Below are 12,041 nucleotides of genomic sequence, written 5' to 3'. Positions count from 1 at the left end.
CCCAGAGCCTTGCATATGCTAAGCAAAGACTCTACCACTGACCTGCACCCCCCAGCCTAATTATCCTTTCTGAAAAATATTTTCTACAATTGTGTTAGTTGTGTTCTACTAGGAGGAATTTATTTGAACCCCAGACATCCATAATTTATAAAAACAGAGGTCAAGATTGAATATCTCACCAAGACTTTACATCTTTGTGTGCTATATATTCTATGCCTACTTACATGAGTCGGTGGATTATATAAAATATTTTAAACAATTATAAAAAGATAATCCATGAGTAGTTCTCTGCTGAGGAACCATAAATAAAAAATACAGCAGACATGTAAACATAAGCAGACAAATTACAGCGGTGTTTTCTTCTGTCCTTCTCTGATAGCTATGTTAGTAGATAAAAAGCAAATGATAATAGAATCAGATGCCAGGAGAAGAAGTCTGAAAAAATTAGTCAGGAAAGCCATTTGGGAAATGAATTTAAGCCATGATTATTAGTAATAAACCCTGTGCTAATAGGTGTTTATATTTTAATATATTAGATAATTATAGTGATAATGCAATTTTTTCACAGAGGAAATGCATATTTACGTGCTTTTTTTTTTACTGCTTAGGTATAGCTGACTTTTTAAAAAGTTTGAAGATCACTGGATTACATTTTGTAGACACTAAAGAAATAACGAAGACTTTAAGCTAAAAGGTAATATTTTTGCTCCTTAGGAAGATTAATTTAATAAAAAAACACAAGATGAATGTGAAGGGATAAGACTGGAGGCAGGAAGGCCAATTCCTAATGCTCTAACTTAATGTTCAGGACAGCTTCCTCTATCTGTGTCCTCAAATGTAACTTGATGGCAGTTCCTATTGAGCGTGAAAAGGCTAGTTGGCAGTTAAATTGGAATTATAATCAGTTATAGCATGCTAATGAATAGGTTTCCTTAACCATACTTTATAAATTCTAACTCAGAACAATTTATATTAAAAAGTCCCTGTACTTCATAGTCATGACCCCAACCCATTAATGGACCATTTAAATATAACCTTTACCAGCAGGCCTGGAACATTATATATCCTTCTTAATTAAAATTAATTTCTTTTTAAAAATATAGTTGCTGAAGCCTGTGGACTGTGCATTCAGTCTAAATAAGTAAAACTTCTAGAAAGAAATCTAAAATGGTTTTGGTTTATTTCTGTGTAATATGTCCCATATTCATTCACAAATTTTACTATTTGTGTTCATTTTTTAGGAGATTAGAGTCCAGGGATTAGGGCAAATTTTCCACACTTATCCTCGTAGCATTATCAGTAGGTAAACAAACACAGGTTCAGCACTGCAGTGCTGGACCACCCTCTATATCCAGAGTGTGTGTTCTTCCTCAGCAAAGTCCACAAGAAATGTCAGCTCCTGTTGCTTTTGTCACCAGCAGCCCTGCAAGCCAGAGTATGTTGCTAAGTTTCCCTGTCTTTGTGTGGAATAAAAGCTAATTGAGAGAAGCCTTAGATTTGAGGAGATAAGAGCCTGAAAATGCTAAGAGGAAATGAGTCTAAAATTAATCTTTTTGGAAAAAGATAAAAGATAGAGGCCAGTAAAAGCAGTTGGCTTGGCTAAGCCTGTTTAACGAGATAACTGCAGTTAACACAGACATTCTTGATTAGTTAGTAAATATTCTGTAAGGCTAGAGATGAGCAAAAGCAAACACTACCCCAAAACTCATGCAGATATTACACTTCCTGGCACAAAAGAAGTCAGTTATTCTCAATCAGTTAAATAAATCCAAATTAAATTGTGTTTGTTTTGTGACAGAGTGAAGCTCTCTTGTAAAACCCTGAACTATACACAATTCAGTCATGAAAGTTAAAGAAACCTCCAAGGTTTTCATAATGGTCCTCACTTCTGAAACCAAACTAAATGATTATTATATTGTCTAAGGATCTACAGATAGTAATGCAAGTACATGATTTTTTTTTCTCATTTCACCTTCTAAGATTTATGCCCTTTGGGTATTTGTGAGTGTGCATTCTTTACTGGAAGCTTGTGGTGGATTGATAACTGGTGGTTGACTTATAACCCCCAGCTGGACTGAGTAAACGTGATGCTGAGTGTGGGAGGCTCACCTGGGGATTGTTGCCAGCAGCATAAGAAGCAGAACTGGAGAAGGAGGCTGTTGGGAGCTGAGAGGCTGTTGGGAGCAGAAAAAGGCTACTAGGAGCTGGTAGAAGCCGTAAGGAGCTGTTGGTTCTTTTGGAGGAGCTTGTCATGCTGGCTTTCCTGATGAACTTGGCTGTTTTCATCCTCCAAGGAGCTCGGGGCCTTGTTGGCACTGAGAATAGCTTCAGTTCACTTTGGGGGAGCTCTGGTCCTCACTCTGAGCATCGCTTCCCTGCTCCAGAGGGAAAGATGGTGCACTGCTCAGTCTCCTGAAGAAGCTTGCTGCATTGGCTTTCTTCATGGGAACTCAGATGTCTTCACCATTGGAGGAGCTTGGGACCTCACTGTTGCTGAAGATGGCTGTGTTACCTTCCAGGGGAGCTCTGGTTCTTGATTGGGGCATTGCTTCCTGGTGCAGACCCTGGATCTGCTAGTGCAGATCCCTCAGCCTGCTAGCACAGATCTTTCATCCCACTGGCAGAGACTTCCTAGATTCCACCACTGACCTTTGGGCCTTTCCAGCACATATCCGTGAAACAGGCCTACATGAGATATTGTTAATGGCTCTGGGCCTCCAGCTGGATTTGTGGGAGGCATTGTTATGAGCTCTAAGTCTTCAACTGGACTCATGCAGGACATTTCCTTGGGATTCAGGTCCTCAGCTGGATTCCTTGGCCTTAGTGTGTGGACAGACTTCCTGCGCTCTTTTGTATATCATTCTTTGGGTGACTATTATAAATAATCATATAAAATGTGTGTCCTGTATTATAATGTTCTCCTTGCAAAATAACCCTCAAACCATAACAGGCCCTGAAGTGAATGCTTTAATATTATTTCCTACTAATATACAAGCACAAACCATACCTCATGTGTGTTTTTATTTCTACAGCTTAGCATGATTCCGTGTACTCACCAGTAAGTGCTTGATGAATTTCTTTTACTGGATTATAACTTTCTCCATTACAGTATTTCTCTTAGCCAAAATAATTACTTAATAGATATATTTACTAACCAATTCTTTATAAAAAATGAGATACCTTTTAATGGAGTTTTTCTTATTAAAGATATACTTTGAGACTCTTCAGACCTGAGAAGAATAAGCATTTTACCAAATTCTGACAGTTCACTTGTATAAAAGAGAAAGTCTGGAGTGCTCATTAAGCCAAAACAATGCTTTTAAACACTGACAAAATAAAACAACATTAATGAACAACTGGGGATGGAAAGTTTGCACTATGCTATCTTTCCTTTTGCTGCTTATTCTTATGTTTCTAAAAGGAGATCTTGTTCTCTCATTTGTAAAAAAGAGAGTACAATAACGGTAATGTCATAGGGTTACCAGAAGATGTAAATGAGAAAATGCATTTTAAATATTTAGAAAATTATCTGACATCTGGACTTAGGTAAACTTACACTAGGCACATTATTCATCAGGGCTACTATGGTTTAGAGCTAGAATGTCCCCCAAAGTCATGTATTCAGAGGTGCAGCTTTTGGAAGGAGATTGGATGATGGAAGTGCTATACTTATCAGTGGACTAATCCACTGAACTACTGATAGAGGTGGGGTGTAGTTGGAAGAGGTGTCATTGGAGGCATGCCTTTGAAGGTTCTAGCCCTGTTCCAGGCTCCTCCCTTTGCTATTTGCTTCCTGGATGCCATGAGATGAGCAACTTCCTTCCATCATGTCCTTCCATCATGATGTTCCTGCCTTAGAGCCACCAAACCATGGACTACATTGTGGCATCATGAAGACTTCCACCCAGATTCAAGGGAAGATCTGAGAGGTCAAGAAGTGTACCCATAAGAGGACAGTGCATGAAGCTGTGAGACTAAACATAGAGGTGCAGTGGAGACCTCAGGAAATCAGAGATGCCAGGAACATGGAACATCTGCTGAGGAAAGTTGAAGGTCATGAGCTGAGCCAGCCCAAGAGAGACTGCAGGGGGCAATGTTATATGGGCAGGACTGCCCAAGAACTTTGATGTCCACATCTAGTCATAACTTTCCCTAAGTGTTGGACATGGAGTTACAATATTTAATGTTTGCCATGTCATGCTTTGGTCTTGCCTTCATATATTCCTTTCTATTTATCCATTCCTCCCTTTGGAGTAGAAATATTTACCATGTGCCATTGTATGTTGGAAGTATTAATTTTCTTTTTTATTTTTACAGGGGCTTATAGCTAAGAGTTTGCCTTGAGTCTGAGACTTTATCTTGAGTCTCAGAGGATACTTTGGACTTTTATTTATCAGGAGTGATGGAACTGTTAAGACTTTGATGACTCTTACAGATGGACTAAATACATTTTTATACAATGAGATAGATATAAGCCTTTTGGGGTCCAGAGGATAGAATGTTATAGCTTAGATTTAGAACCCTACCCCAAAAATCTCTTAAGCTCAGAGGTGGAGATTTTGGAACATACTGGGGTCATGGAAGCAATACATTCATCAATGGATCAATGAATCCACTGTTCAGTTCATAGTTAAACATGCTGTTAGGGGTGGGGCATAGTTGAAGAAAGCATGTTACCTGAGGCATGCCTTTGGAGGGTATATTCCCCTCCCTGGTTCCTCCCTTTGCTATCTTGGTCAGTGATGCTTATCTTAAGAGTTTTGCAGCTCACAGTAAAGCAATGGAATCAGGAACCAACCATACAACTTTCACTACAAGCCACAAACAAAACACATAATAAACAGTCAAGGCCCTTATAATATATGAGCACAGGTGCCAAGTCTTGAAATAATATTTTTGCAACAACCTTTGAAATTTAGTTGGATAATAATTACTTTGTGCAAGTCAGAATTATACACATATTTAAATTAATAAAAATACCTACAAGTGGCTGAAATTATATTAAATTGTTTGTAACAGTACTGTTTAAGGAAAATTTTTACCAATGAAACAAAGAAAAATTCAGTAATTACACCTACTATTACTGCAGAATAGCTTGTTTCTTACCTTAAAAAAAGAGGGAAAAGTATGGAAAACATTCTGATGCTATGATCGATATAAACCTAGTTCAGTTTTACCTTAAAAACACACAACCATTTGACTTATGAATCCTATGTGATATTTGAGAACAATATCTTTGACCATGGAGCCATCAGCTCTGCATTGAACGCTGACCCCAGTGGAGAAGAGCTGAATATAATCTGGGCATATACTTTGGCCTTAGGATGGACATTGAACATTAACCAACTTTCCATACAAATGCTCCTTGCAGGTTTGAACATCAACTGAAACAGTTTAATACGTGCAAATTAAAAGCAGCCATATGGCATCTCTAGGGGGAATAATTGGCAAATACAAATAAACGCATGTACTGAACTCATGTGCTGGAAAAGCAATAGGCATTTTCTTAGAGCTCATGGTATGACATTGAGCTCAACTGGGACAGATTTTTTTACTTATTTTAATAAGTCAGTAAGGACATGAGCTGCATTTTTTGTGTCCAATAAATATCATCCTTCAAAACCGAGCCCAATATTTTCGGAAAGGTTTGGCAGCAAGGTAGAAACCACTTCTGTGGCAGTCACTCCAGGTTTGGACCAAATGATCCATGTTGAAAGTCAAAACTTGGTTTGGAGATTATTTTAAGTTTTGGTTTAATTAGGACAAATAGCTGTTTCAAGTATATTCATTGTGGGAAAATATACATATATACCCTAAGATTTACTGTTTTAGGTATTTTTAAATGCACAGTCCAGTGGCAGTAGCTACACTCACACTGTGTGCAACCATCACTACTGTCCACCTTTAGGGTTTTACCATCTCCCCCAAGAATGTGCAGTTTTAAAATATACACTGATGGGGCTGGGGATTTAGCTCAGCGGCAAAGCGCCTGCCTGACAAGCGCAAGGTCGTGAGTTCGGTTCCCAGTACCGGAGAAAAACCAAAAAAGAATAAAAATAAAAATAAAAAATAAAAATAAAATATACACTGATTTAGCTATCCCCCCCATTAATTCCCTGAAAAGTATCTTTCTGAAGAAAATTAGGATTACAGTTTCTTAAAAGAATGTGTGTGAGTTCACCATGAGTTCAATTTGTTTGACTTTATGCTCTGCTGCTTATGGTTATAATTATCTAAATAGGATCCCAAGAAAATAGCCCTACAGGGCATAAAACATAAGGTAGTCCTGAGAAAGAGAAAGCTATTTTGCATTATATTTTCATTCAGCATGAAACCCTGTAAGGATTCAAAAATAGTGGTTTCACTTATGCACAAGAATGATCAGTATTCCACTCTACTAAATAATTTTTGGAGCTATTATTACACTAATTCTGTTTTTCTAAAAGTGCGTATCAGGAAACCAAGAAAAAAGACAACACCAGTGGTTTCATGTTTTGAATTCAGTCTCCATCTCAGAATTGAGAGAAGCAGGTCAGTGAGATAAGCATAGCATTAATTTCAAGACCACAGCTGGGGGCTCCACTGAAGGTTGGCAAAGGAGAACAGTGAACTGTAGTTCGTTCACAGCCCTAGAAGCTGTCTCCTTCCCTGCGGGGGATTGGAGAAATCGAGGCAGTCCTGAAAGATGTAAGAAGGATCCACCTCCAACCCTCCGCCCTAGTCTGGAGCTGTGCTCTGCTATGGGATATTTCAGCTGTCCCAAGACAACTTCAAACCTATGAAGTGTAATAGGAAAATGCAGAAAACTAAACAAATGGAAGTGTGTAGCCTATTAGATGATATAAGCATCCTGTAAGTAATTGTGGAAGACCTAGTTCTGTAGATGTATCTAATGACTTTAAGGAACTTTGAACAAAATTGAAAGAGTATCATGATAAAGAAGTACAAGGTTTACAAGTAGAAGTAACTAAAGTGAAGTAGGAATGGATTTTAGATGCTTAGAGACAAACAATTCTTCACCAAAAGTCAACAGCTGAGAGAACAACAGAAAGTCCTTCCTGAAATCATTAGTTTTAGATCAGTTACTAGCAGGGTTATGTGATCACTGTGTGGTAACTGAATAACATGTGCAGAAAGTGCAACAAAGTTTGAAAATGTCTGCCAGAAAAATCTTAGAGAACACTCTGCAGAAATTAATAGAAAGCTTTCTGAACAACTGCAGCAGAAAATTGAGAATGATCAACAGCATCAAGCAACTGAGCATGGATACAAGGAAAAGTGCAAGTTCAATGGCTGCAACACATCCAGCAAGCAGTTAACCAATGGATAAGTCATCTTTTAATTCATCACAGTCATTGCTGAGATGCATGGACTTGGTGTCAAGAGGAATCTGAATCTCAAGGCCCCAGGAACCCTCTTGCTGAGGAGCCCCACCACTGCCTGGATGAGCTCCCAGGAGATAGCCTGTGAGGAGCCCATAAGAAATACTGAAGAGAGTTTATGATATTTAGCTTCTACTTCAAAGGGTCCTCAAGAAAAGTTGACTACTTGGTGTCCTGTCTTACCTCTAGTGTGAAAAGTAGTTTGGGTGTGAATGCAAGTTTGTCCCCTTCTCTTTTAGACCCATGGAAAAAAGCATCTGAACACATCCCCTTTTATCAGCACTTCTATTTCTAGATCAGAGAAAACTAGATCAAAATCTGAAGATAGTGCCCATTTCACATGTGATAGTCCTTGGTCTGAAGTAAACACAGTCATTAGCCAACCATCTTCTAGTAAGCAGATCTTTAAAATATAAGCAAATCCATACATGAACAAGAGAATATTGATCATTAAAGATATGATTTATAAGCATGTAGTGTCCTTGAAATCCTAGGAAGGCAGAACATCCAAAAGGAAGAAAGCTGAGGAAGAAAGTGAACATGAAGTAAGCTGTACTCAACCCTGTTTTGATAAAGGAAATAGTCTTCCTTTTTCAACAGGTAGTCAGTTTTCCATGAAAAGGGATCATGTTATGAACAAACCTCTAGATTTATCTGATCAATTTTCAGCTATTCATTGTCAAGAGAGAAGTGAAGAAAATGAGACCTCTCAAACCAGATTTAGCAAGTGACGCTTTAGGAAGCTTTTAAGCACATTCCACAGGGCTCTTCCTCAAGCTGTAAGGCCTCAGAGGGGGCTTCATAGTACCCAAAGATTCCCCAGAAGAGTCCTGTTTATAGGAGTGCATCTTCCAGTCAGAGTAAATCCTCTCCAGACAATAAAACATCATTACCTACATAGTAAGTCCCCAACTTATGAGCCAGTTCCTTTCTGGGAGAATGTTCCTAAGTCAGATTCATTTGTAAGTCTGACAAAGTGAGTCTTATGCAGTGTTGACACAAATATACAGTGTAAAACATAAAAAAATTCATGCGTTTCATGATCTTGTCCTTCTTTAGAATCACGCCAATGTTTGAACATTGGTGTTAGATGAATGTCTACCAGCTTTTTGTCTTGGTCCAGTCTCTCAATTATTTTCACTTTTGTTTCCATGGTTATTACTTTGCAATTCCTAGCAGTCCCCTGCTTTTTCTATCACTTCCTGACATCCTGGGCTCTGACTGAGCTCTGCACTACTGCACACTATTGCACTGTGCAGTAAGCACACAGCAGCACAACTGTGACATTGTCTGGCAGATGCATGAGCTACTTGTGCAATTTGTTCACATCTATGAATGTTCATGAAGTGAGGTCCATTTGTATCTCTGAAAGTTCAAAACTCAAATATTTGTAAGTTGAGAACTTACTGTGAAAGAAGAAAATCCTTCTTCAAATCCTTCTATGTTTACAACAAAGTTTGGAGACAGAAAACCTTTTTGATAATATGAAGGCTGCTGGTTCTCATGAGCCAATAAAAATAAAGCTCATGGAGGATGTGAACTTGGATCAGTTCTTCAGTTAAATCCCTGCACAGTTGCTAAAGCAAAGCCAAACAACCAAGATGCATTCTTTGAAAATACCCAGTGGAGTACAGATCCAGGAGAAGGAATCTCTCAGTATGGAATAGGTATAACTATAACAGATACAAAGGGTGGCAGTCAGTTGAGATTAGGAGGAGGGACAGCAAATGTGGGCTGTGTGGTAGTCACCAAAAGTGCACTTTGAAAACTGAAGGAGCAAGAGCAAAAAGGGAGAAAAAAGTCCAAATTGAGAAAGAAAAATGGAAGATAACTTGGAAGATATGTTTGATTGGAAAACACATGAGGAAGATGAGTCCTGTTTGGCAAATAGTTTCCCGAGGGGGTAAATAAATTGGAGGAATTATCTGCTGCTACACACACACACACACACACACACACACACACACAGAAACACATACACTATAAAACCTTGGATTGTTCTGTAAGTGTTCTGAAAGATGAGCAAACATTTCTAATAAATTTTACCTTGATAAATGAGCAATGTCTTACAATATAGGTAGTACATGATGCTGAACCACATGATTGCAACCAATCGTCCTTCTCCCTCACCGTCTCTGTCTCTGTCTGTTTCTGCCCCTCTCTCTCTCTCTCTCTCTCTCCCTCTCTCCCTTTCATCTTCTCTCTCCCCCCACCCCATCTGCAGGCTTATAAATGAACATCTCTCAACAGCAAGAGGTTATTTAGGAAATCTCATCTGCAGAGGAGGAGAAAAAGGCCTAGGAACCCTCACTTCAAATGAAATTAAAGATATGTGTAAAATGTGGGAAACTGTAAAATTCTGTAGAAAAGCACCACCTGAATAAGGCTGCAGCAGTGTGAGCAATGTATGTATTTAATGACAATGCAGTGTCACATTTCTGTAAAATCCTCAAAAGGAGGCAAAAGCAAATGTCATCAGATAGGTTCCTTATTAAACCTGCACAAAAAGAAAAAATTCCCTTGAGCCAACAGAAAGCAGTGATCCCATTAGTGACAGTGAAAGTTGTCCTATATGGTAACCCTCCTCTCGTCTCCCTCACACCAGTCATGAAGGTTTTCAAAGGTAAGGGTTGCTTAATTTGTTTATTTTCCTTTGTACAGTCTTCATTACTTTGTATTATATTACAGTATTATAATCATTTTACAAGAACATTTTTGAGTTGTGGAATGAATCATCTGAGTTTCCATTATTTCTTATGGAGAAATTCACCTTGATATGCAAGGGTTTTGGATTACAAGAATGTTTTCAGAATGAATTGTGCTCACAAACCAAGGCTTCACTGTAAAGATAAACAAAATAAAGTCAAGCAGAAAGCATTTGCAGAGCCATATTTTAAAGATGATGAGAGAGAGCAGCTTATAAAACTTTCCTCAGATTGAGGTAGTTCAGAAAAAAAGGAGAGAAAGAAATGGCTTGGGCACACATGTAAGAAATGTGAAATTTATTGTACAGGTATGCCAGAAGTGAAAAAAGTTGGTTTTCTATTCCAGACACTGATTTTATATTCCACCCCACACAACAGAGAATTTCTGGAAGTCGGTTTTCTTTCCACTGAGATATGTATGGAAAGAGGTTACATTAAGATGAACCTTTGCTCTCATCCAAAGAGACAGCAGCCTTACAAAGTAATGTTTTCTCCAAAAGGCAAGAAGCAGATGATACAGAGGCGGAAACAAAAACAGAAGGATAGAGAGCAGTCTTTTCCCTCAGTTACTTATAGTTAAAGTTGGTATTAAACACTGAGTTTTAATCTTCTGTAAATTGGTTTGAGTAAGTTTTCCATTAAAAATGTGTTTAAATGGTATTTATCTGCTACACAAATGACTTTAAAATGTGGATGTGTGTATACTTTTTTGCTTTTGTACCTTTAAAACAATAAGTTACTTTGACTTTGTATGCTAATTTTTTTTTTTTGTTTTTGGTTTTTTTGGTTTTTCTCCGGTACCGGGAACCGAACTCACGACCTTGCGCTTGCCAGGCAGGCGCTTTGCCACTGAGCTAAATCCCCAGCCCCTTGTATGCTAATTTAAGAGTTGTTTGTTTCCTCTTTTTTGAAAATTATAAATTTGAGAAGAAAACACAGTTGGTCTCCACAAATATGTGCAGAGAGGAATTAGTAGAGCTAATATAGCTCCAGAATAAAAGAATACCCCACCTGGGCCACGACTCCTCCCGTACTGAAGCACGTCACTTGTTTGCACCAGCATGAGGTCATACCAACATTAATTGCCAAAGTGTTACAACATACAAACATCTTGCTGGATATGTGGCCTGCTCCCCTTGTCCAGTACATCTGCCCTTCCTTGGTGGGTGTCCCCACTCCAAGGAGATGATTGGAATAAACTATAAGACTATTCTGATGCATTATGAAAGAGTTCAATGGCTCACACCATTACAAGGTAGCTCAGTGGCCTATAAACTATACTCTTAATGATCCTGGGCATAATAAAGTTTTTCTAACAAGCCACTGAAGCCTCTTTAAAGGCTCTAGTGGGACTCCTATTAAATAAAAGTAAGGGTCCTATCCTGAGGGCCAACAACCATAGATATCAGGATGGCTATTTTCAGATATGGGGTGATTATTTATGGTTAACCCCCACTATAGGACATGTTAGTAGAAAGGTCCCCTTATTTTGGAAACAGAAAAATCACTCATATTCTCATTGGCCTAACTCTACTAAATACTTGGGAAGGACACCCCCCCGTGCAGTGTATAAACACAATAACTTTACAGGCTGAAGACTAGTTCACAACAAACTGGTCCAATCACCCTGGAACTAGAAGGGAGGCCTGCAGTGGCACTCATTGGTGCTGTGGAACCAATTTATGGCCCTGGCTATGCCCTGGATAGATAGGAAGATGCATGCTGGGATTTGTATGGGTACAAGGCAGAAGTATTGACAAACCTGCAAACTTACCCCACCTATGGCACTGACAGGCTAGAAGTGTGTTTCACTGGTCTGATTGTTTGGCTTCTATCTTTATCCTTTCTCTATGACTAGAGGATATTATGCAACACATTGAGGCCTTAACTAACTATATTCAGCAGGCCTTAAACAACGCTGCAGCTGACCTCTTTGTCCTGCATGAAGAAGTAA

General features: G+C 38.7%; 2 pseudogenes; both read left to right on the top strand.

Moving 5' to 3' along the window:
- The first annotated feature begins 7,322 nt into the window (after window positions 1-7,322).
- LOC106146255 lies at window positions 7,323-8,246 on the top strand (annotated as a pseudogene).
- A 467-nt stretch (window positions 8,247-8,713) lies between these two features.
- LOC102015369 lies at window positions 8,714-10,667 on the top strand (annotated as a pseudogene).
- Window positions 10,668-12,041: the final 1,374 nt, after the last annotated feature.

Source organism: Chinchilla lanigera, unplaced genomic scaffold (genome assembly GCF_000276665.1).
Source record: "Chinchilla lanigera isolate Chin_1 unplaced genomic scaffold, ChiLan1.0 scaffold00004, whole genome shotgun sequence".
NCBI lineage: Eukaryota > Metazoa > Chordata > Mammalia > Rodentia > Chinchillidae > Chinchilla > Chinchilla lanigera.
This window is presented reverse-complemented; position numbering and strand designations above follow the sequence as displayed.